Source organism: Choloepus didactylus, chromosome X, assembly GCF_015220235.1.
Source record: "Choloepus didactylus isolate mChoDid1 chromosome X, mChoDid1.pri, whole genome shotgun sequence".
Classification (NCBI taxonomy): domain Eukaryota; kingdom Metazoa; phylum Chordata; class Mammalia; order Pilosa; family Megalonychidae; genus Choloepus; species Choloepus didactylus.
In genome coordinates, this window is record NC_051334.1 from 72,113,219 (window position 1) to 72,136,330 (window position 23,112).

Below are 23,112 nucleotides of genomic sequence, written 5' to 3' on the forward strand. Positions count from 1 at the left end.
CTGAATCCCATAAGTTTTGTTTTGTGACCCAACATGTGGTCTATCCTGGAGAATGATCCATGTGCCCTTGAGAAGAATGTATATCCTGTTTTTTGGGGGTGCAATTTTCCATATATGTCTGTAAGATCTAGTTCATTTATTATATTATTCAAGTTCTCTGTTGCCTTACTGACCTTCTGTCTAGATGTTCTGTCTATTTATGGAGTGGTGTATTGAACTCGCCAACTATTATTGCAGAGGTGTCTATTTTTCTCTTCAGTTTTGCCAGTGCTTGCTTCATGTATTTTGGGGCAACATGGTTATGTGCATAAATATTTATGTTTGCTATTTCTTCTTGGTGGATTGCCCCTTTTATTAATATATAGTTCCTTCTTTGTCTCTTTTAACAGCTTTTGATTTAAAGTCTATTTTCTCTGATATTAGCATAGCTACTCCAGCTCTCTTTTGGTTACTCTTTCCATGGACTGTCTTTTTCCATCCTTTCACTTTCAACATATTTATGTCTGTGGGTCTAAAGTGAGTCTCTAGTAAACAACATATAGTTGGATTGTACTTTTTTTAATCCATTCTGCCTATCTGTGTCTTTTGATTGAGAAATTTAATCCATCAACATTCAGGATATTACTGCAAAGGCAGTACTTACTTCAGCCATTTTGTCCTTTGGCTGTTATATGTCATGTCTTCTCTGTCTCTCTTTTCCTTTTTTTGCATCCTCCTTTTCCGTATAGCTGATCTTTTGTGATGTACCTGACTGATCCCTTTCTCATTTCTGTTTCTGTATATTTTTAAAATACTTTCTTTGTGGCTACCCCAGGGTTTATATTATAAAACCTATGTTTATAACCTACTTGTTTTAAAAGAGACCAACTTAGCTTCAGTAACATGCATGTTCTCTGCTCCAGTATCCCTCTGTTTCCCCTCTTTATATAGTTTTTGTCCCACATTACCTTTTTATATTTCACATGTCCGTTAGCAGTACATATGACTTTTTCTTATTCAATTGTATTCTGACTCCTGAAGGAATTAAAGAGTAGAGTTATATATTGAGGATACAGTACTATTGGGTTTTGTATTTACCCTTTTAGTTTCCTTTACTGAAGACCTTCCTTCTTCACACTACTACAAACCACTCTGTATTGTCTTTTCCTTTCAACCTGAAGAATTCCCTTTAGTCATTCTTGTAAGGAAGAATTCCTATATGATTTTTATTATTTGTAACTTGTGGAGATTTCCCTTATGGCCTAATACATAATTGATATTTGCAAATGTTCAATGTATATTGAAAAGTATGTGAATCATCTATTTGTTAGTACAAACATTCATATGTCCGAGTCTATTAATTGTATTATTCAAATCCTATATGTACATATTTAGTTAGTAAGTATATTAGTCAGGGTTCTCCAGAGAAACAAAACTGACAGGATATATACATATGTAAACTTTAAGAGATTTAATGTAAGAATTGCCCTACTTGACTACAGTGGAGATGGGCAAATCTGAATTCCGTAGGTCAGGTCACAAGTTGGAAACTTGATGAATGTGAATTCGAATGCCCTAGGAGAAGCTGAAAGTTCGAAACTCTGATGAAGGTGATGTTGAATTTCCCAGGAGAAGCTGGTTGGCTGAAGCAGAGATAGAAATTCTTCTTCCTAACTGCTGGAATCCTCAGTTCTCTCTTTAAGGCCACCAGCTGATTGGATGAGACTTCTTTCATTGCTGAAGGCAATTCCTTTGTTGTTTGTAGATGTAATCAGCCATTGATTCAATCAACTGACTAATGATTTATGTCCCTCTACAAAATACTCTCTCAGAGACAATCAGACCACTGCTTATTTGACCAAACAGCTGGACACCATAACCTAGCCAAGTTCACACATGAAATTAACCATCGCAGTAGGTTAGTACCTGATCTGTTAATTTCTGAGGAAGGTATGTTTCTTCCACTACAGTAGTGGATTTGCTTATCCTTATTTTAAAGTTATGTTGTAAAGTCTCATTATGGTTATATCTTCATGGTAGACTGTACCTACCCTCAATGAAATATTCATTTTCATCCCTTTCAATGCTTTTTGCTTTGAATTCTGTTTGTCTGACATTGATATTACTGCACTTGCTTCCTTTATGTTGGCACTTGAGTATAATTTTTCAATCTTTTTATTTTCAAAGTTTTTGTGTTATTTTATTTTCTGTATATGTCTTGGAAATGGCATATAGCTATATTTGCTTTTGACCTAAACTGAGAGTTTCTGTCTTTTAATGGGAGGTTAAACTTATTCGAACTTAATGTAGTTCCTTATATGCCTGGACTAATTCTTGTCATCTCATTTTATATTTTTAATGTAATCTGCTTTCTTATTGTTTTCTCCCCATTCCCTTTGCTGTCTTTTGTAGGACAGATAGAATATTCTTTGTTGATTTCATTTTCAACAATGGTTTCAAAAGGATAAATTTTATTTCTAAGCATCTAAGATTTACCTGCACATTCTTAGAACACATTCTAAGCATATACATTCATTATGAACATTTAGCATCAAACTGTATCTCTAGTTTTCCTCTAAACAATGCAGAAAATTTAGTATGTTTTTTCTCACCTCTGCTCCTTCTTTGCCATCCTACATTCCACTGCCTGCCCATGCTGCCACCCCAATCACTTCCTATACTGATACATTATCTTACTTGTTTACTGATCTTTGTTGCTTGCTTCTTCTATCCCACTTCACTGTGCTTTTTGTAATATATTCACTAGTAGTTAATATTTCTGAGAGGATCTGTGACTGATAAAATTTTTGAGGGCATGCATTCTGAAAATGCCTTTATTTCACCCTCTTCATGGTCTCTGGTTAACCAAGTGTATTCCATCATGGTTATGAATTTTAAAACATATATATTATCTATTATTTCTAGGGATTTGAGATATGAGAAGAAGTATACCCAGTCCACCATTTTACTCTTTCCATACCTGTTTCTTACTCAGGGCTCATTGATATATGTGGGCTACGGCTGAGAAATCTCCCTTTTACCACTTTCTTTGTTCTCCTGCTCCCACCTGGAAGATTAGTAAACTATCAAGACACTGATTGGGCCACGTTTAGTTAGTACAACAAGTCACTAACTAAAAATCAGTAAGAGTGTGGCTTTCTCCTTTTTTTACCCTTTCATCCATGTGGTTGGAGTCGTATGTTGGCCTAAGGACAGCTTTTAACCAGCCATCGCTCTGCCTTTTGTCTCTTTCTTCCATGAATCCAGTAAGAGTGAGCTACGATCTAAGATTCAGGTTTGGCCTTGTAGGAAGAGATCCCTCAGGACTCTAGGCTAGTCTGCACCATCCTGCCCTGTGTACCAGAGCACACACTGAGGTTTGGGGCCCAAAGCCTAGCTAACAATGAAGTGTTACTTTGCTTTCCTTGCCATTATTCCATGTGCACATATTTATCTTCTGGGAACTTTGTGGGGAGAGTTGACTTTGGTCTGGTATTCCCAGGTCCCTTGACCACAACAGAACACTAATTGCACTATATTTCCAACAATAACTTCATGATAATGTTATTCTCCCAGTTCCAATTCTTTAAAGATATGAAGATTAAAACTGGCTGTACCTTCAGTGAAAAAGACACAGATGTCAATTTCAACATGCCACGGTCCTAGGGCCACCTTGTAAGGAAGTAGAGGCTATGAACTACACAATTCTAGGGTGTTCCCTTCTCATCATAAACAATGTGAATGGCATTTCCTAGAGTTGTGCACAACCCACACAACCCTATGAGGTATCCCTGACCGGCCCTGCCCCAGCTACCTATAAAGATGTTTGTCAATCCCTTTGCCCCTAACAAATAGGCCTGCTAATGTCTTCTGTCCTAACACTCCCAGTCTTGTCTTGACATGGTGCCCCATCCCACACCTCTTGGATTAGACCTTTTAGCTCTTTGACATCTGCTTCGATTATACTTGAGCCTCAAAGAAGGAACTTGCTCCAGATTATATATATGGTAAATGGTGGAATCAGTGTTCAAAAGTCAGGTCTATTTGATTCTGTCAACTACAGGCAAGGTGAGAGGGTGGTGTGGGAGAGGAATGCTGCCCCCCACAAACTGGCTGAAGTTTTGTACCAGTCCTTGAAGGATGTGGTTACTTCAGATGCTCGTTTATTCATTTATCACCTTTTTTCTAAGTCTCTCCTGGGTAATCACCTCAGGTCGCTTCCAATTCTACCATTCGATGACATATGATATCTCCAATCTCTCATATTAACAAGGCTTTGATTGCAAATGGCAGGAATCCAACTCCAACTGGTCTAAGCCAAAAGGGGATCTTGTTAATTCACATAAATGAAAAGTACCAGAGTGGTCTGGTCAGGCAATGAATGCTAGGTCCAGGCTCAAATGAGATCTGTGCATCTCTGGGCTCTGCTTTCATCTCTGTGGGTATCATGCTAAGGCAGGCTCTTATCACAGAGCTCCTGGAAACTCTAGGCTGATGTCTTCTAGCTGATCAGTCTCCATTGTCTTTTACTGTATACTTTAATCAAAAGGTTCAGGGAGGATTTGTATCAGCCCAGGCTGGATCCTGTGGCTCTCCATAAACCCATCACTCTGTCCAGTATGATGGAATGCTCTGATTGGCCGGGTGTGGATCATCTGTCAAACCCTGGAGCAAACTCAGACTCACAGTGGAGAAACGGTGGTCTCCCAAGAAATTTTGGGATGCTATAACTAGAAGAAGAAGGAATAGATGCTGACCAGACAAAAACAACAGTCCCCTGAATGTCTCGTTTCACAAATGAGAAACTGAGATCCAGAGGGGGTAGCAAGCAATGTTAAGTGACCGATGCAAGCCAAGAGTTAAGAGAAGCTAGCTACTACTTTTGACCCAGAATCAGAGATGCTAGACCCTCCCTGAGTCAATTTTAAAGTTGAAAGGTCAAGGGAAGTCCCAGGTCTGACAGGGTTGCAAATATGTGCTATGGAGAAAGCACCATGGATGGCTTTCAGGACACATAGGTCCTAGCCAGCCCATTCCTCACTCTAGGACTCCATTTCCCCCATCTGTAAGCTGAGAGGGTTGGATCGGATGGGCTAAAAAACATGCTATAAATTCATGCTTTTGTTCCACTGTTGGGGAGGGAGAGAGAAAAGGCAGGAGTCTGAGGGGGAGTCCCTCCTCTCTCCATCTGGAACCATGTGGAATTTCTGCAGTGGAGACATTTAACCTGACTTTAATTTAAGTTGAAACGTCTGATATTTCTGATAGTAATAACATGCCCTGGCTGGGGCAGGAGAAAGCAAGGCCCCCTGAAAAGAACACCAAAAAGCCCTCTCTGTTCCTTCTCTTGAAGCACAGCCCCAGGCAGGCAGGGGTCCCAGCACCAGGGCCCAGGGAAGCGGGTGTTCCTGAGAAGCTGGGGTCAGAGGAATGCATCTCGGGCTGGCAGGCGGCCATGCTGGCGGCATGGTGGGCTTTTGGCACCTCCTTTTACCATAAGCCTGCCCTATCCTACCCTGCTAGGCTGGGCCAGGAGCAATGGAACACCAGGGTGAAGGCCAGACAGTGGGTGGTGTGTGAGGTGCTGAGATGTCAGGCAAGTGCCATGCAGGCAAGTGGTGTAAACAGGGCTGGGGTTGCTGGTGGGACAACAGCTATGGTGGCCACTCCTGGATGTGCTGGTCCCACCAGTATTTGTTCCTCCTTAGATAATCATCACCTCCTTACGAGGTCCATCTCTCCACACAAGCATCTCCTTCTCAATGGGGGGAGGGGGGGCAGGGTGCCTTCAGCTGCTACCCCATCCTTTCCTGCTGTGACACAAACATTTCATCCTAACTCTCCGTCATGAAGTAAGCCCTAAACCAGATGGGTTTGGAGAGTGGGTTTACTCATTCGTCAGGGGATTCAGTTAGAATTTCACATCTCTTTTCACCCCTCAGCTAAGTGCACTTTATGTTAAATGAAGAAAATGGAAGTCCTGCCTTGTGTCTAACTTTGTCCCCTCATGCTATATTTATTCTCTGCTGGAGATAGTAAAGTGCTGGCCAACAGCCAGTATATAAACAGTGCTGCAAGTCAGTGGATAAATGGCCCCCTTACTGCCCCTCTCCCAATATCCCATCGTACCCCAGCCTGTTTTCTTTCCTTAATGATCCTCTATGATGGGGTGATGAGTGGGCACTGGAGAGCCCATGCTGACCAACTAGCCCAGAAACAGGCAGCCCTCCAATTACTCACAAAGCTCAGGCTAGGGGCAGGCAGGGGGTAGGGAGAGAGGGCTTTTTCCCCCCTTTAAATATATATATTTAAGCAAGGAAACAGATTTCACTTTCAATCTTCTTTCCAAGAGATTGTTATAAACAAAAGCAGGTCTGGGGCAGGAGGAGGAGGGGAAAGAGAGGAAAATGATTTGGGAGATTAAGGAGGCGGCCACGACAGCATCCCCTTTTAAACCTCCATAAGGTTGTTTTTCTTGGTAGTTTTTTCCTCCTTCCCTCTCCAGCCAGCGTTACTTAAAAGGAACATTATGTTATCACAAATCAGATTTCCAAACATCATCTCCAGGTCACCGTGAACAGCTCAGCAATTTGGCTGCAGATTCCTGGAGAAGGCGTCCCCTTTAACCTCAAACTCAGCAGGGAGCTGCCCCCACTGCTAATGCTGGGGAAGCCCTCCCGGTTGGGAGAGGAGACCAGCGGGGGCCAGTGGGGGCTCCTCTGCTTACAGGGAAGAGAGTGTGGACAGGGAGCACTACAGAGTGACATGCCACTCCATCTCATATGCCCTGATTGCTGCCCAACCCAGAGCATCCTTGGCTCTGCTGCGGGGGGGGGGCTGGACCCCAGTGGGGTAATGTGGGTTTCATTTTCCCTCTGCCCTAAACTGTGGGGCTTAATGATGCCACAGAGCTGCCAGGGGAGATTAAAGTCAGAGCTGGCACCATGAGTTCCAATGCACAGTGAGTGACCACAAGTATTCCAGCTGGGGCAGTGTGGCGAGGGTGAAATGAGGGTGATGCTGCTGGTTTGGGACAGCTGAGGGGCTTCCGAAAGAGGGATGTCCCCCCATTGGCTGTTCCCTCTGGCCAGGTACAAAGTGACCCCTTGCCCTCATCCCTGATCTCTCCTTTGGGTCCAGGGCAGGGGTTGAGAAGGAGAGGAAAGAGAAGGGAGGCTAGGAGGTGTCTGAGATGTGCAGGCCTGAGCAAGGGAGGAGCATTGGAGCTGCAGCAGGAAAGATTTGGGCTAGACACAAAGGATTTCTGAACAGTGAAGATTCAGAACCCTTGGAGCAATTTTTGCACAAAGAATTCTGGTGAGACCACGAACTACAGAAAGTTGGTGACCTTGCCATCTAACCAAGGGGCCACAGCTGAGTGGCAACAATTAGGATTGGGGAACCCTCTGTGTTTTGGATGTCCTTCCTTGCCACAGAATTGAGGCAAGCACAAAAGATTGAGTTCCAGGTCCTCAAAATGAAAATTTTCTTTCAAAGTTTCTACCTCCATTGATATCTGTGCACTTCCCAATACCCCTGGGGTGCAAGAATCAGGACCTCCATTTTATAGATAGGTAAAGAGAGGTTCAAAGAGGAAGTGATTTGTGAGGACCACCAAGGAGTAAATTGAGGAGTTGGAACTAGACCTGAGATCTCGTGCCTTCCATCCCCCAGGCTCTTTACTTTGACCTGTGCCACTAGAGTGAGCTTTTGGAGGCCAGCCTCTACTCCAGTGATTCCCAGACTCTCCCCAAACAAAGTAAGTAACCAAGCAGGCCGAGGAGTGGACTTAGCCCTTCAAGGGGTGTAAATGGTGTGAGACTCCAAAAGGCATTTTAAAAAAAGAAGAAGAAGAAGAAACCCCTGACCCTGACAATGTGGAAAGCAAAGAAAGAGCTCCCTGGGCAAAGCAGGAACGCAAGCAGATGGCTGGCAGAGGGGCCTGTCCAGTGCTGCAGGGAAGGCCATTAGCAAGGCTGACATACAGAGATGGTTGGAGAAGGAGGGCCAGACCAGGGGCTGGGGGTCTACTTAGGGAGAGTCTCCTTTAATGAAACTCCTGTGCCTGCATGGTCAGAAAACAGATTTTGCCTAGCCCAGGTGGCAAGGCCCTTGATGCCCCCAAAAGCAGCCTGTGACCCTAGGTTGAATGGAACTGAAGGAGACTCCTTAGAGCCAAACCAGGAGTGACAGCCCCAAATAGCTGTCTGGGGGCACATCTAGTGCAGGGAAAGGAAACAAAGCACAAAAGCCCACACCTACTATGTGCATTGTTACCAACTCCCAACAACAGTCTTGCAAGGTGGGGACTTTTAATCTCCCCTTTTTGATAGGGAAACAAGGCTTAGAGAAGAGAAGGGGCTTGCCCAGGACCCATCAATGGTACAATACTGAGGCTGGATTTGAAATCAGATCGGTCTCACTCAAGACTTGTGCTCTTTCTGCTAAGTCATGACCTCAAAGGTGCAGTCTGAGACCCCTCAGTCCTCAAGGGTCAGACATTGGAAGGTGCACAGCGGAGGTCCCCAGGAAGCCCTCAGGTTTAGGAGTCCTGGGCCCTTGATCCTCCATAGGTTCTCCACTCTGAGGGTCTGCAGATTCTCCGATGTAAGGAAGTAGACCCAAGGCCCTGGGCAAGCCAGAGATGAGCAGTTCTGGAGGCTGGGGGTATCTTTGGGAAGAAGCTCCTGCCACTTCTCTCCATCTCCAGCCTCTACCCTCCTCCTAGGTTCCCTAGCTTTCCTTCCAAAATTTCACAGACTCAGCACCCCAGGGGAAGGGGCACAGAGGTGACTTCTACTTGCTCCTCATGCCACTGACTCCTGGGCACCTGACCCAGCTGCCCCCTCCCCCAAGTTCCTTTGCGAAGAGGGTTGCAAGGCGCCCAAAGCAGCCTTGGGTAGACTGACACTCGACCCGCCACCCCCACAACCGGGGCCGCTTAGCCATCAGCACTGAGCATGCAGAGGCCTCTCCCTTGTTTGCTTTATTTATCTTGGCCCAAGGACGATGAGGCCCGGATCTGAGGGGAGGATGAAGAGGCCATTTCCAATATTTCCTCCCGGCCCCTTCATGCCCCTTAGATGCCCCTTAGTACCCGGGAGGAGAGGGCAGAGGTCGATGGTTTGAAAACAATGGCTTGAGCTGGTGTGAGGGGAGGGGGGGGCTGGGGGGGGGTGCGGTGAGGAAAGGAGGAGGAGGGAGGGCTCAGCCTGCAGGCCCTGTCCTGGACTTGCAGGTAATGCACAGGAACCCCACAGGGAGGCCGGGGAGCTGGCTGGGTGGGCCAGGGGCTAAGACCTCAAAGACTCAGCTGAGCCCACCCCAGGCCCAGCATCGGCCAGCTATGGGTAGACAGTGGCAGGAGCTGGTCTAGTTGCCCAACCCCCAAACTCCCTGCCTCCCAAATCAGGAGCACACTGCTGTGCAGGTCTGTTGGGCCAGGCAACCGTCCATCCAGGCCAGGAGCAGGAGGGGGCTTGCAGCCCTGCCCGGGTGGCCGGGAGGTTCCGGCCTTGCATTTCCAGAGCCCATGTGCCTCAGCAGTGCAGCCCTGGTGCAGGGCTCCCAATCGTCTCCCTCTTCAGCTTGTTTGCACTGCTGGAATCCCTGTCTCCAGTTATCATGTCCCCCACCACACTCCAACACTGTCCTTCAGCCAAGCCACACACATGGAAATGCTTTCATCTCCTTCGGCTGAGCCTGCCCTTTCCCAAGGGCTCAGGGGCTTCACTCCTCTGAATTCTCTCCAATTTGTCTCCATGCCCCCCATCCCCCCACCCCCATGCTCAGGGGTGTTCAGCCACACAGAGGCCTGACAGAAGAGGAAAGAGCCTCAGGGGCTGCAGCAGGCTGGCCGGTTCCCTGGACCCCACCGACATCAGAGAAGGGGTGGACATTTCTTCCATTTCTCAGCCTCCCTCCTTTGTTCTGGGCTCTGTAGGGACTTGAGATGTTGGTGGGTGGGGAGGTCAGCCTCAATGCACTCAGCAAATGTTCCTGAGCAACTCTAGTGTGGAAGATGAAAGGGGTGGGACTCAGTTCCAGCCAGGAGGATCTTTCAGACCCATAAAGGAGATGTAGTATTAATTACTCTCAACAGTAACACCAAGATAGCATTTCTTCTGTGGCCGGTCCTGTCCTAAATACTGTGCATGGCTTGATTCGTCTCACCTTCACAAGAGCCCTATGGGGCAGTAACTTTATCTCCGTTTTCTAGGTGAGGAAACTGAGGCTTGGAGAGGTTAAGCTGTTTGCCCTAGGTACTAGGGAGTGTTAGAGCTGGGATTCCAGACCCAGGTGGCTGACAACAGAGCCTGTGCTCTGGGCCATTATGTCCAGAATGTGCACGCAGAATGCTCAGAGGAGAGACCAAATGTTTCCAACAGGGAGGCCCCAGGGAAGACTTCCTGGAGGAGGTAGCAATTTGTAACGGGACTTGCAGGGAACTTGAACAGGCAGAGAGGTGGGAGGGCAATCCAGGTGAAGGAAATAGTAGAAGCAAGGAACAGGAAATGGGAGGTTGTCAGCCAGTTTCAGAGACTGCAAGAAGCCCAGGGCATAGGGCAATGGGAGCACTTGGAGGCAAGACTGCAAGGCAGTAGGCTCTGTAGGTGATCAACTTCAAGTAGGGGCAGAACCTTCTATGAGCTTGGCTTGAAATCTTGCCGAGATCATGGAGAGAATCTACTGCAATCATCAGGTGAGAGACGATAGTTCTAGAGTGGTGGCCTTGGGGATGGTGCAGCGGTGACAATAGATGGCAGAGATCACGAATTGACAGGATTTGGTCCCCAAATGGATGGGAGGTATGAGGGAGAACAAGGAGCCTGATGGGTAGGTGGTGATGTTATTCCTGGCACTGGGGCACTGTGGAGGGGAAGCAGGGTGGGTGGAGTGTTTGGTTTGGGATATGAAGAGTTTGAGATGTCTGTGGGGCATCCAGTGAAGACTCTGATTTTGGAGAACAGTGGGGGGTCTGCATGGCTCAGGTGCAGGAGGAGAAGCTGGAAAGGAGAGTTGGAGCCTTAAACTCCCCAGTTAATGAATTTGGGCTGTACTCTGAGGGCCACAGCAAGCCTTTAAAGGGTGTTTGAGCAGTGGAATGAAGTAATCAGATTTGCCTTTACGGAAGGTCATTCTGGCAATGGTGTAGAAGAGTGGTTGAGGGGAGAGACTGTTTAAGGAGGACTCGAGGATAGACAGCAAGGATGGTAAAGAGGGGATGGATATGAGAAAGGTAGAAAGGGCGGGACTTGGAAATGGAGAAGCAAGGTTAAAAAAAAAAAGAGTGCACGATGCATGGCACGGCTGCCACGTGGAGAAAGAACTAGACAGAGCCAGTGTGAGAGTGGAACAAGAGTCAGATGGAGATCGGTGCTGAGAAACAGGGAGGCTGGAAGTAAGCTAGAGGTAGGAGAGAGAGGCCTGTTTGTTCCTCTCGGCTTATTTGCTCCCCTGGGGGGCCTGGCCACAGGCCTCTGTTTGAGGACAGAAGAAATGCTTCCAAAGGCAGTGCCTCCTTCCTGCGATAGGTTATAAATCTCGAGGGCCAGACACCAACACATACACCTGTCACAGGATGGGACCCGGCAGTTGGGCAGCTGGGGTAGGGGCCAGCACTTCCCAAAGACGGGAGGATTTCCAGGCTCTGTCTCCAAAGAAATTCTCTGCTGGTGAAACACCAGAAAGGAGGGGGAGAGAGAGCCCATGCATCCCTGAGCAGGGCTCAGTATTTCAGGAGGTGAGAGGGTGAGGGGCCAGGGAAGGGAGATGGAGCCAGATGGAGGGTGGGGTTCATGGAACAGAGTTGGGGGGGCGGGGGGCTGGCTGGGAAGGGATGCACAAACATCCGGAACTGAAGAGGCCCTGAGGCTCAACAGCCAGCAGGCTAGGAGCTGACTCTTTTGTCAGGGGCTTCAGGTCTCTGGCGTGGGCCTTTCCCAGGGGCCAGGCCAGCCAGAGTCACAGGCTCTGACAGTCAGGCATGGAGCTCTGGTGATGACCAGCACATCCTACATGCATTACAGACTGAAATCATCTCAGAATGATGACAGGAGGCGTTAAGTCCAACCCCAATATGAGGCAGCTGGAGAAGCAGGGAGCTCAGGGAGGGGGAGCCACTGCCCAAAGCTGCACAGTAAGGGGGATGGCAGAGCTGGGACTAAGATCGAGGCCTCCTAATACCCATGCCAGGATTGTCTGGCACCAAGTTCTGCCTCCTAAAGAAAGGAGGTGACAATAGAGATAAAGGTATCTTGGGATTCATCTGACACCACCTGGAGAGAAATCTTTCCTTCCCTAATTTGTTGGGGGACAGAGAAGACAGAAGGCAGGCTGAGGCAGGAAAAAATGTCAGATTAGACACTGGTGATCATTGGAAGCACTGGACATGGAAAACTTGGGGCAAGTGTGGACAGAAGCCAAAAGGTATGGCCTGAAGGCCACATTCCTGAGGAAGTATGAAGAAAGTTGTGTGAGCCATTTAGAGAAATTGGGTCAACAATCTGAAAGATGGCAGGATGCTTGGCTGTAGGTTGAATGGCTACAGGGAATGGATGTTACCTGGGGAAGAAGAGAGGAGGAGAGGGAGATGAAGGGGAAGACAGGGAGGATGAGATGACTAGGAACCCTGGGAAGAGAGACACTTGTTTCACATGTCATTTGTAAGAAACCAAATGAGGCTGGCTCTCCAGGGATTTTGGTCTGATTCAAACTCCAGAATACCAGAGATTTGGACAGAAGGATTCTAGCTTCCACAGAGACCAGTAAGGTGGGAGAGATACTAGGTGGCCAAAAATTGGGGACCATCTTTAGAGCAAAGGCTTCTGGGAAGATGTGAGTTTGGAATTGGGCTGTACAGGTAGGTGGTGGCATCTCTACATTCTCTTCAGCTCTGACAGACTAGGGGAGGCTGGGGTCAAAGGTTAGTTGCCTGAGCCCCCTTTGGTGTATGGACTAGAAATTAACATGCACATCACACATGCTCTCAACTCTCACTTACACATGCTCATGGGTGGAGCTGCACACTCTGGAATAGGCCATGCACGAAACTGACATCCTGGACTCTATATCTTCTACTCATGCCACCCTGGGGGTGGGGAAACTTCTTACCTTTCTCACCAGAACGAGCACAGGTTAAGGAGCACCCAACCCTCTCTGTTGCCCCCTCTGCAGTGGTCCCTGCCCAGGGGACACTCTGGCCCATTTTGCTGGCTCCTAGACCAAGCTCTGAGCTTTAGCTCATGACTACTCTGTCCATAGCCATCCAAACCCTAATGTGGCCTTTTCCTGCTTTGCCCTGTATTTGACTCCAGGTCTCTGCAGTCAGCCCACCACCCGGGCCCTTTCTCTGCCTGGAGAGATTTCCCTTAGGAGCTCCCAATTCTTAATCATCTCCTACCCTTGCTGCTAAAGTCCCTCTTTCTGATGCCCCATGCATACAATAGGCACTCAATCAAAGCTTGTTGATTGTGTAACAGAGACTGAGGGTGAAGGATTGTGTATCTCAGGATCCCCAGCCTCTGTCTGGTCGGGGCCCTGCCGCCACCCTTGAATGCCGGCCACAGAAAGTTTTCCAAGGTGCGGTGAACTGGCCAGATCACCTCGCCTTGGCACAGATGCCATCCCTGAGGGTGGTAGCGGTTAAGCCTGATCCAGGGGACGGTATGGTGTGGGGTGTAAGAGAAGGAGGCACCAGGGAGGGGACAAGCCACAAAACAACGTATCACCTTCGGGTGACTGGTAGGAGTGAGGACAGAACTTCCTCTAACTCTGATATTTTGTTTCCAGGCCAGCAACCCTATTCTGAGTTTATACTCATAGTGAAAGGTGACAAGAAACTCAGCCAGTCCTTGTACGCTGAAGTGTCAGTGTCTACAGTTATTTGGAAGAGGTAACAATGTAGCCTTTGTCTTTCTCCTCCTTCTGTCTTTCTCACTTTTCTTGTCCTCTGGTCCTTTAATGTGGCAACTTTCTGGTTCTTCTCCAAGAAGAAAAAAAAACGAAAAAAAGAAAAAAAGGCCACCAAGCTAGGCCGAAGAGATCACTGGGGTAGACCTGCCCCTTTTGTAGGCTGGCTGTCCCATAGAGCCCAGTATTGAGAAAGGGGCAGAGGCAATGGGGGTGGGGTGGAGGGATGGGTCTCAGTTCCCTCTGAAGCCTCCCCGCTTCTAGAGGAAAGGTTTACAAAGTTTACCCATGTCAGGTGCCATGGGGGAGCACCAACTTCAGGAGGCAATGGATGTGATTTCTTGGACCCCAGTGAAGGCTGTAAGGGGCAGGTGAGCGCCTTGCTGGCTTGTAAAGGGGTAAGGGTGCATGCCTGTCCAGAAGCAAAGGTGTGTTTCAGTGGCACCCCAGGTCATCTGTGTCAGGCCCAGCCTGGGTCAAAGGGTTCCACAACTGGGGTCCTTACCCAGGACTCTGAGCCAAGGAAAGGTCTCCAGAAACCAAGAACCCCTGGCCCATCCTCTCCCCCCAATCTTAATGCTGGGAGAAACTGCCAAATATTTCTGCACTGGCAAAGTTCTCTAAAGGTCATCTTTTCCATGCCCCAGCCTTTAGATTGGGAAACTTTTCTCCCAACCCGGCTAGTCAACTCCCTTCTACCTTCCTCATGCATTCTGGTCTCCAGAAAGGCAATGTGAGTTCCCAGTGCCACACCCATCTTCCCAGAAGGCCTAGAGGCCATGTGTTCCAGCTTCTGAGAGCCAGATTGGGATCCTCCTGAGAAAGAGAGTGAAGAGCCACATGGTATAGGCAACGAGGCAGCAATGCAGCAAAGCATCTGGGGGCCAAGGGCCCCTCTCCTGCTGAGGATTACCTCAGAGCAGGGTCTTTAGGGCTCCTTGGAACTCCCCATGCCTTACTGGCTGCCTGCCTGCATCTCAATTTCTAAGCAGGGCTGGGGGCCTGGCCTCAGAGCAACCTGAGTCCCAGCCCAAGGCCTTCTGAGAGCGGCCGAGTGGAGCAGCCCCAATCAGCCTTTGGCTGCCTCGCTTCCCGCAGGTGGAAAAATCATACTATTTAGCCCCAGATGGATTTGTCTACTCAAACAACAGACAGACACATGCAGAAATACACATGGAGTCCCAAAGACATATGTGTATATGACAGATCCACAGACACATAGTCTGTGTCTGTGTCTCTCTCTGTGTCTCTCTCAGACTCTCTCTCTGAGTCTCTGTTTCTTGCTTTTCTTCTGCCTCTCAGCCTCTCTGTCTCTCTGTCTCCCTCTCTCTCACTCATACTTTCCCAAGACCCCCTCCTGCCTGCATTACAGCATCTATCAAAGTGGCCTGACCTCATGTTGTAAAAATATACAGCATGGAATGAAATCCACCTTAAACTCTCTTCTAAATATATTAAAATAATAGGAATTCTCATCTGCCTTATTGAATTTGCTGCTTGATATTAGAAGCATGCCAGGCCCTTCTGAGCCCAGTCTGGGACAGGGAGGGGCTGGGATTCCCTCCCTGACTCCTCTCTCCTGGCTGACAACTCCAACTCCTTGGGTAGGTGGGGCTGGGGTGAGGGGTGTGGGGGAAGCTATGTTCTGGCCAAGAGGCCTTGGGCGGCCACCTCAGCCAGCAGCCAGCACGGCCCACTGAGCAAATGCAGACAAGCGGCATGGCTTCTCTGGCCACAAAGTGCCCCGTCTTGGCCCAGAAGCTTGAGTATCTGCCCTTGCTCCTGTTGGCACCAGGACTCACAAGCCATCCTGTACTTACTCCCGGAACCCACCTCCCTGACCCATGGGTCTAAAGGCTCCTGGAGGGCAGGGGCCATATCTTCTTGTTCTTCCTGTTGCCAGGAATCCAAAACGGGACCTGGCACAGAGTAGAAACATTTGTTGAATGAGCGCTTGGTATGTACTCAGCACTGATCTAAGCACCTGGAACACAGCAGAAAAGCCAAATGGACTTCAAATCCCTGCCCTCATGGAGCTTTGATTCTAATGAATAAATGAATGAACAATAATAAAGAACTGACCCACTCATAGCCAGCTAGAAAAGGCAACCATTGCCCTAGACCAGACTTCCCCTCAAGGCCTTCTGTTCCCTGTCATGCTTTCTCTGTGTCAGGCCCTGCACAAGCATTTTACATGTATTCATTCATTCAATCCTCAAAACCACCCTATGAAGTAGGTCCCTATTATTATCCCAATTTTACAGAGCAGGAAAACAAGACATGGACAGGTTAAGTAACTGTCCTATGTCACATGGCAGTCTGGTTCCAGTCTGCTCTCAACCACTATGCTGTGTTTTCTCTATCCTTAATGGAATCTCTTGGAAATAGACCTCTTGACTGGCCCATATGACCCAGGAGAACTCTCTGGCCCAGTCTAAGGCTCCTAAAATGCTCCTTCTCACCCCTTTCCCCGAACCCATCTGCCAAATGGGGCAGCTGCTCCTGGTCTCTCTGGGACCTATGACCGCCCACACCCCAGCGGAGTCGGTTCTCAGCTTTAGTCTTTGTGACAGTGGGACCTGGGATGATGATATGTTTGTGTTGAGGTGAGAGGTGGCTAAGCATGGGTGGTCTTTTGGAAAAGGGAGGCAGCTCTGTCAGGGAGGAGGAAGAGGGGGAGGAGATAGAGGAAGGGGGAAGAAAAAGAGGAGAGAGAAATCGTTCTCTGATTTCTCTGGCACCCCCAGGCCTGGACTTGGTAGAAGCTGGTCTTGGAGATTTGCTCTGACCCCTGCACGCACTCGGGGGCAGAGTGAGGTGCGACTTGTTGGAGTATAAACAGGAAGAGAGGAGATGGGCTTTCATGGGCGGCTTGTGGGATCAGAGGGTCATTTAGAGTGTATCTGTGCTCACATAGCTGCTTACACGCTCACACGCAAAAGAAAGATATGGCTGACTGTGACCAACCAGGCACAGTTGTGGGATCCTGCAATCGAATGTATGAGAAACACTGACGTCCTCAACTCTTGGAATTTCCCTGGGCCTCTGGAAAAACCCCAGCAGAGGAGGCTTGGCAAGGGCTCCAGGGAAACACCGAGAGAGTGCCTAGAAGGCCAGCGGAGCTCCAGGAGGGGCTTTCCTCTGAGCTGAGGTCACTGGCTCTCTTTCTGCCCCCACTGGATGCAAATCCCTGACCTCCTCCGGCAAATACTTGGAGAATGGTGAGGCATTTCCTCTGTGAAGGGAAGAGACAGAGACTGAGGGAATGCTTGTGAGGAAGCATCTGGGGTGGGCAGCTGGCCTGGCCTGGCCTTGGCTCTCACTGCTGCTGTTGCCCATGGTCTCCAGAGCATTCCCAACACCCGGCCTTGCTCCCAACTCCATGGTGCAGAGGAAAGAGCAAGGCCTTTGCATTTTGTTGAGACCTGGGTTTTAATCCTTGCTCCCTGAGGTAACAGCTCTGGGGCCTTGGGCATCAGTGAGCCTCAGTTTCCTTATCTACCCTACAGAATGGTTGCCAAGAATGAAGTAGAGCACATATGTGAAAGCATCTGACACAATTCTTGCCATGCTCACTCCCTCTTTCCCCCTTCTCTGTCACCTGGAACTGAAAACAACCTCTTTTCAGGTCAAGACTCTGGGAATCTAGAGCTCTTTCTCTCTCTTAGCAAGGAGGATCAAGAAGTGCCCTCTATCCCCAATGGAGCTTTTGCCAGACTCTCCTTCATTTATGTATCAGCAGATGATCCACAGGCCCTGAACCCAATGTGTGAGCCCCAGCCCTTCCTCATTCATACCCACTGGCTCAGGTTAACCCGACATCTCTGTAAACATGTCTAGAAAGCTCTCCAGAGGCCCAAATGAACCCTCTTCTAACATTTTAACAATACAGGGACTTTAAAAAGTATACTCATCATTTCCCACCACAGAAAGCTTAAGGTATTTCATAACATCAGTCTAGATGTTGTCTACGTTGAAGTAGAACTTCATAGAACAGGTCTATTGTGGGGCAGGTACTCTCCTAGTCCCTGTTCTTCCTCCACGCCTGCTGACACTAGGGGCAGTTTGTTGTGTAGCTTACATGGGATTTGATGATTTTGTAAATGAAGCTAGGGATAGGAAAGAGGATGTCCCCATTCAAAGACGGGTCAGGTGGCTGGCTGGAAATACTAGGAGGCCTCGCTACAACTAAGGCAGAATTGGCCAGTGTTATGCCGAGAGGGAGAGTGGTGGGTCTGGTGGGAAGGGCTAGGAGGTGATTGAAGAGCCCGAGTTATTTCCACTGAGGGTGGAAACGAGCAGCAGAAAACCTGGTTCTTACCCCTGCCATGCACCATCTGTATGTCCACGGGCAAGGCATTTGACCACTTTGGGCCTCCATATCCCCATCTGAAACATGAAGGGTTTAGACCATTGTATCAGGCAGTCTTGAGCCATTCTGAGTGTTAAAGGATATGATGCATGGAAAGTCTTTTGCAGACCATAAACCCTTACACACTTGGGAGATAAAACCAGGAAACTAGCACCACTGAGCACCTGTTCTGGGCCACCTTTCAGGTCAGGCCAACAGTTATACACATGAGCTTCCCCACTGGACTGAGAGCTCCTTGAGACCAGGGATTGGATCTCCTGCCTGTTTGTTTGTGCCCCACTCCCTAGTTGCCTACCACTGTGTAGGCACTCCATCACTGTTTGTTGGCCAAATAATCAATCTCATTTTCATCATCACAACAGCCCAGTTCAATAGTGGATATTATCATCTCCATATTACAGAGTTGGAAACTGAGGCCCAGAGAGGCAAATGCAATTGCCCAAGGTCACATGGGGAATACTAGCAGAGCCAGATGGCTAACCCAGGTCTGTCTGAGAAAAATCAATCCATTCTGGTCCCATTGCACCCCTCTGCTTTTTTTGGACAACTGTTTAACTCTTCATGATGCTTCCCTGGCCAAGGTGTCTGGCTGGTTGAGAAAGCTACTGGGTCAAAGGGAAGAGCCCAGCAGGCAGAGATTGTCGAGGGGTAGGGGTAGAAAAAGTTCAGGCCACTCCTGGCTTTAACTGTATGGCACCTGTGGTTTGCACAGGATCCCAACTGTTCTGATACCCACAGGTGACCTTGGATTTCAGAGCCTGCTGAGAGTAGGCAGTACCACCTCTGGTGAACATGCCCAATTAGGGATTATGGGAGTGACGGGATGTTGAGAGAGACAAAGATGTGGGAAAGCGCAACTGCTGAGACTTTCAGAAAAGACTATCAGAAAGAGGCACCTGGGCCTTCCTTGGTTACCCTTTGTATCTAAAGAGTCTTACTCTGAGGATGCTCTTCCTGGTGTCTATCCTAAGTCCTTCTTGCTGCTATCTAAGCCCATTCTTTCTGGGTTTCTTAGTCACAGAGCTTTTGTACAACTTTTCACTGTCCTTTAGATAGCATTCCTTCAAGAGCCCTAGTCAGCAAAGCTCCTAAATCCAAGACAAGAGTGAGGAGACCTCTCCACCAACTCTACCTAAGGAAATCGCAGAAAGAGACCCAAACTCTTTGCCTAATGGGGCCTTAGTAAAAAACCTGGGCTCAGCTTCAGGCTTGCCAGTTACTGTCTGTATAACTTTGGGCATGTTACTTATCCATTCTGTGCCTCAGTTTCTCCATCTGTAAAGTAGGCACTTTTGATCCCTACCTCACAGTTGCTATAAATGAGATAATGGGTGTAAAATAAATGATTCAGCACCTGGCAAAACAGTAGGCACTCAATAAACATAATTGTTATATAGTGATTTTGTTAATTTGCATCTCGATGGAGCTGTGCTCTCTGCTTCTTGTCGCTCACAGGCCAGCTCCTTTGCCTTGGGGTTGCCTGGGCTGGGATTTTGTCCCTCCAAGTCTAGCCCTCAGCCCCAGACCTCAGCTTGTACCTGCACAGTACTGGGGGCCTGCTGTAACTTCCACACCCTAGTTGGGAAGTCGCCTTGGCTCGAGCCCGTCTCTCCTTTCCAGCCTCCCAGCACCACACACTTTCCCAATGGCAGCCCCCGCTTCCACAGCTTGCCCAGCTGCCCTCAGAGCCTCTTCATCCCCAATTTCTCCAAAAGCTTCTGCAATTCCTTTTCAGCAGAGTCCCCGGAGTCATACTTCCAGGCCTCCAGTGTTCAGAAGCCATGTCAATCCACCCAGCTCTGTATTTACATTTGCATTTCCAAAGCCCAATTTACATTCTAATTATTCCTGTCTGGCCAAGCATGGGGACTCCACACATATTTGGGGGAAGACTTTGGGCCAACTCAAGACTTGGCAATCACCTCTTCCTGGGGCTCATCCCCTAGCATTAGGGTTTTTTTCTCAGTTTCATAGGGTGACCATATGACCACATCTTTTCTTTTTGTTCTTGCTCCTTCCCCAGATAGATGGGATGTCTGGGCGTGGTTATGGTCTGTTGCTTCTTAGGCCCCTTCACTCAAGCCCTCCAACCTACATGGCTGAACCTACCTAACAGCCCTGTCCCTAGTACTCCATCCCATTCCCGACTCCAGGCAAATGGAATATAAAGAACACGAATTCTCATCGATCAGTTTAACAAACAATCTACAAAAAAGTTTAATGGTGAGGTTGAGGTGAGACAGGCAATCTCGTGTGGTGGGCTATCTGGTGGATCTGGTGGAAGTATAAATTGGTTTACCATTTTGGTTGACAGTTTGGAAATGTCTAAACCCTTCAAAACACATACACAACTTCAACCCAACAATTACCCTTGCAGGAATTTGTAGTAAAGAAATATTTGGAGATTTGGATTAAAGTGTATGTAAAAGCTCTTCATAGAAAACAGTAATAAGTTAAATGCCCAACATTAGGAAACTGAATAAACAGAATTATATGCAACTTGTAAGAATGTCTTGAAGGGTGGTGACTTTGGTGGGATACTCCCATGGAGGCATGACCCCACCCATTCAGGGTGGGCCTTGATCAGTGGAGCCATATAAAAGCCATATAAAACATGCTGACTCAAAGAGACTGAACGGAGTGCAGCTGTGAGTGACGTTTTGAAGAGGAGCAAGCTTGCTAGAGAGGAACGTCCTGGGAGAAAGCCATTTTGAAACCAGAACTTTGGAGCAGACACCAGCCACATGTCTTCCCAGCTAACAGAGGTTTTCCAGACGCCATTGGCCATCCTCCAGTGAAGGTACCCAATTACCGATGTGTTACCTTGGACACTTTATGGCCTTAAGACTGTAACTGTGTAGCCAAATAAACCCCCTTTTTATAAAAGCCAATCCATCTCTGGTGTTTTGCATTCCGCAGAATGCTCATGCTTTAATGCCAAGTTAAATGTGCAAACTGCCAAGTCATATATACAGTATGATCCTATTTTTAAAAAATACTATAAATGTTCAAATATAAAAGCTAGAAAGAAATAAACCACTTGTTAATAGTGTCTGACTTTAGGTTGACGGGATTATGATAGTAAAAGCAAACACTCGTATAACACTTTTGACAGGCCGGGCACTTTTCTAAGCACTTTACATATATAATATGTATATACTCCTCACAAATCACCTACAAGATAAGTAGTGTTTTAACCTCATTTTACAGATGAGAAGACCAAGGTGCAGCGAGGTTGGGTGGCTTGCCCAAGGCCACGCAGTTAGCAATTTTCTTCTGCGCACTTGTCATTACTTTCCAAATTCTCCACTCTGAGCAGGTTTGTCTTTTATAATGAGAACAAAAATGCACAGGGATAAACCTTGCCAAGGAAAATCAAAGTGCACTGCTTGGTCACAGGCTCCTTGGCTCAACTGGAAACAGCTTGACTGCATGGCCCTCCAGGTCCTGAGGCAGGCCTCTAGTCCTTGTGGTCCTCTCTTGGTTCCCAGACTGAAGCCAGCTCATCCTGTCTGGCCGTGACCCACTGCTCAGGTCCTGCCCCTGCTTGACGAGCCTCTTGGCTAATGGCAATGATATTTGCCACTTGCATGGAAGCATCTTGTTGCTGGCTCCTTTCTGCATGCACACTTCCACCGTCCATCCTTTGAACAGCAGAGTCTGGCAGTGGGCTGGTTTCTCCTGCCCCTCCATCTCAGGGATACAGCCAAGAGGGACAGAGGAAGACATTTGTCCCTAGGCACCTGTGTCTGGGATTCCACAAAGATGCTGCTGGGTTTTATTCCATCCTAACAGAGAGGTGGCAGTATATAGGGAGAGAGGGTGGAATTCCTTGCACTGTCCCTGGTGCTCTTTACTCTGGAGAGACCACTGCCCCATCTTTTCCTGGCCTAAACCAACCTCCTAATGCTTGACTATTGCTTATTTTGCAAGTCACTGGTACTTTTGTGTAGGTCCAAGCAACAGCCACACAGCTTCTCTGGGGTCACACCTAGCTGCAAGCAGGGTTCAAATAGAAACAGAAGTTCTCTGGAGGGAGGGAGTGCCTGCCACTCGACCCCTTCTTCCCATGCCTTCCCCAGACCTTGGCCACTATGCCACTTTCTAGATCCCAGGAATGTATGGTGAAGGCCACAAGGTGGGACAAGGAGGCTGGCCCCCAGAATATCCAGAGCAGGAAGAGGGGATGGGGTTGCTGTCAGATCTCCCACAGGCCAGATCAAGACCATTACTTCCCAATTTAGGCAACTCTGCTTGTTTGCCCTCCAGATGGCAAGGGTAAAACAATCAGTAGGAGACCTGGGATCTAGTTCTGGTTTATCTCTAACTAGCTGTATAACCTAAACAAGACCCATCCCTTCTCTGGGCCCCAGAATCCTTCTCTAGAAAATAGCAATAAGGCTATTTTCTCAAGCAGGCTGTCCTGAGAATCAAGAGCCTAGGATGTGACAGCATATTGTATATCAGAAAACATCACGGAATCTTGATTTGGTTGGGACACAGAGAGACTCTGAGCCAGTACTTTCCTCTCTCCAAGACCTCCTTTCCTTATCTGTGTGGCATTGGGGGGTGTGCCCTTTTGAACCATTTGATGAAAGCCATGAGCCCATTTCCTATAAAAACACCCAAGCACACAAACTATCGCACATAATTTCAGGAAGCCCTTTAACCTCGTGGCTCCCTTTGATGGACCACCTCCAGGCTAAGAACCCTTGACCTATGTGATGCTTAAATCCCTTCTCCAGTTTGCTTTCTGGGTATTAGGCCGTCCCTCTTCACACACCTACAGTTACAGGGAACTAACTCCCCTCCCAGCATCTGGTTTCAGCTTTGCAGAGCTCTGACTTTAT

At 48.1% G+C, this 23,112-nt stretch overlaps 1 long non-coding RNA gene across 1 annotated transcript in view; it reads right to left on the reverse strand.

The window, feature by feature from the left end:
- The window catches only part of LOC119522813, a 201,152-nt gene that overhangs the window by 16,523 nt on the left and 161,517 nt on the right, over positions 1–23,112 (reverse strand). Inside the window, exon 2 of the long non-coding RNA XR_005214541.1 lies at positions 18,212–18,279. This is a non-coding gene — a long non-coding RNA (uncharacterized LOC119522813). The remainder of the gene's footprint in view (positions 1–18,211; positions 18,280–23,112) is intronic.